The 3,200-nt window shown below is 39.7% G+C and overlaps 1 pseudogene; it reads left to right on the top strand.

The window, feature by feature from the left end:
- Nucleotides 1-2,009: 2,009 nt before the first annotated feature.
- On the top strand, nucleotides 2,010-2,264 carry LOC111146458 (annotated as a pseudogene).
- The last annotated feature ends 936 nt before the right edge of the window (nucleotides 2,265-3,200 follow it).

Below are 3,200 nucleotides of genomic sequence, written 5' to 3'. Positions count from 1 at the left end.
AAGAGAAAACCTAAACAACAAATAAATAAGAATGATTATTTAAATAACTCAGCTGTTTACCATTTCCATAAAAGAGGTAGGACCTCTGAGCCCCATAAGCAGGCATTATAGTCGTCAGGGATCCAAGACCCTTCATTCTGCTCACCATATTAGTTGCAACTTCCAACCTAATGTCACCTCACAGCTCAAGAGGGCTCCTAGAGCACAATTATCATGCCCATGGTATAGGGTAGCAGAAGGAAAGGGCCATAGGGTAGAGTGAGAAGGGGAATTTCCAACAAATTTAATTACCTTTAATCAGTCTTCCTCCAAATTTTACATTACACTCCTGTTGATATTCCTTACCCATATCTTAGAGTTCTGAGAGACTAGTAAATATAGTCTTTTAGCTGGATGCCTGCTGTCCCATAACAATGAGGTTATGATACTAAGTCAGAGAGGGGGAACAGATCTGGGGACACAAATAGCTGTTTCTGCCATTCCAAGTATCGCAGCTTCTAATCATTTTAGATTTAACATACCCGCCTGCTTCTCTACCTCACACCACCATTGTTCTAGTTGAGGCCCAACCCCAGAGGAACAGCAACTTAAATGACAACTGGAAAAATTCACAGAGAGCAAGAAAAACAATCTTTATCCAAGTTAGACTGTCTTTTTCCAATTTACCTTCACCCCCACCCCCCCAAAAAGCTTAGTTCAGAGGAAACAATGATGTAAGAAGGACTAATGTTTCTACCTGCCCCTCAGTTTAATAGCAAGAGATTCCACATGCCAGACAGGAAAGAGGGCTAGGAAGGAAAATGTGCGTTATGTTAAATAATTGATGTTAATTCCAACAACCAAGACAAACAATGGTGATAAATGACATAGAGCAAACCAAGGAAATTGTTCAGCTCTGATATCGTGATTTCTAACAGCTTGACTCTGTAATCATCCAACATAGTTTCATCAGGAATTTCATCAGTGTCAACGCCCCTAAGCTGACAGTCTTCAGGGTTTACTACAAGTGTGTGTCTTAGTAACATGAGCTGGCTTTCCATCCATCATCTAGTTCAAAAGGGTTGTCTCTCTGTCATTATCTGGAGACAAAAAATGAAACGTTATAGGGAGTTTTGTGCTTCTCCTCTACCTCTACATTCCCATAGAACCCTCTTTAACCTTTTTGCCCCCCTATCTAGCCCTGCCTGTGCCTGGCCTGTAGTATCCCCTGATATTATTATTGTACTAAACTAAACACAACCCTTGATTCCATGGATTATTAATACTTATTTGTATTATGTAGTCAGATGATCAGTCAGCAGGTCAAAGAATTCAACTCATCTCTGAGTCCACACTGCCCTTGTTCTAATATAGTCAATAAAGCAGAGAGCATTGTGTCAGCTTCCCAGGGTCAAGTCTAGGTACCATGAGGCTTAGGCCAACCAACTCACCTCCTATTTCTTTATCTGCTAAATGGGAATAAGAATATAGGTTTCACTCTAATTTTTTTTTTGAGGAATAAATTGAAATAATCTATGTAAATTGGCAAGCACATTTTACAATTCTTAGGAAAAGGTAGTACACCTACCCTTGCCCCCAAATACACATAATTTTTCCAGATGGTATTTAAAATATTTTAGACCTTAAATGAAGCTAACCATAACATGATGAGAGTAATAACTACTGTTTATTGAGTTAAGTTACACATATCATCGGACTTAAACTTCACAACAAAGTTGAAAGAGAGCATATCACTCTTTTAGAAAAGGGAGCTCAGGGTTGTCGAGGTCACAAGTGGAAGCATCTAGAACTAACCCTGTGTTTCTCTTACTAGAAACATTTGAGAGTGGCCAATAAGTTTGAGAATTTAGGCAAGACTGGGGAACATTTAAGTTCCCTTTCCAACTTGCATCCCAATTCTGGAATCTAATTTTTGTCACAAGAAACTGTATTCCAGGTAAGGATTACTTAGTGCAGGGCCTTCTCATTGAGTTCTTTCTTCTCCTAGACAGGCCTCCTCTGCTGCAACCATGTTATGCCAGATCATTGGTCAGGCCAAGAAGCATCTGTGCTTGGTTCCCCTCTTCATATTTATTGGGGCAGGTAGTACTGGAGCAGAGCGGTTCTTGCACCTGGTGTTGTTCAATCCAGATGTCAGTTGGGATAGAAAGAATAACCCAGAAACCTGGAACAAAAGGAGTCTCAATCACCAATACAAGTTCTACTCAGTGAATGTAGATTACAGCAAACTGAAGAAAGAAGGTCCAGACTTCTAAATGAAATGTTTCACTCTAAAGCTGCTTAGAATGAAGGTCTTCCAGAAGCCATCTGCACAATTTATCACTTATGCAGGAAATATTTCCCCCCTAAATGCACAAAATCATGGTGGTGTATTGTGTTGGGGTTTACACTGAATAATAAATATCTGAAACTTGAGGGAAAAAAAAAAAAAGAAACTATATTCCATAGTGTAGAGGTTAATGGCTCCCATGCAGATGCTAGCAGTATGACATGGTAGAAGCAGAATGGGCTTGGGAACCACTGTGTGTGTGTGTGTGTGTGTGTGTGTGTGTGTGATTTTCATATCCTGACTTAAACTTATATTTGAGAAGTGGGGAAAGGGAGAGTTGTCTTGTAATAGAACAGAAGTGAGTCCATTTTTTGAACACTTACTTTGTGCCAGACATGGTACTAACATCTTTATCTCTATAACCTGCAAACCTACCAGCAAACCTGTGAAGTTGACTTTATATGATTTTCATTTTATGGTTGAGAAACAAGGCTTAGAGACATTGAACATATATCCAGGGTTCAAAGACTGGTTTGTTAACACCAAAGCCCCTCCTCCTTTTTTGACAATATCTATGGGGAATTGAAATAAAATATTTGAGTGGCAGATTACAAAACATGGCCTACCTAACCCATTTTGGTGGTTTTAAAACATGTCCACCAATTCAATGATATTCCTCCCTTCAAATGGTGAAGGCTAATTCACCACCTTGAGCGTGGGCTATATCAGTAACTCAGTTCACACTGGGGGAAGACAGCTAACACGGTGTGATCGCACTTAAGCAGCCTTATGGAAATGTCCATGTGGTAAGAAATTGAGACTTCCTACCAACAGCTGGCAAGGAACTGTGGCCTTTCCCAATTGTTATGTGAATGAGCTATCAAGAATCAAGAATCAAGCCAGGAAGTTTCTTTTATCTAAAACTACTCTG

The sequence above is a fragment of the Enhydra lutris genome, unplaced genomic scaffold (genome assembly GCF_002288905.1).
Source record: "Enhydra lutris kenyoni isolate GAN:26980312 unplaced genomic scaffold, ASM228890v2 scaffoldscaffold14, whole genome shotgun sequence".
Classification (NCBI taxonomy): Eukaryota; Metazoa; Chordata; class Mammalia; order Carnivora; family Mustelidae; genus Enhydra; species Enhydra lutris.
This window is presented reverse-complemented; position numbering and strand designations above follow the sequence as displayed.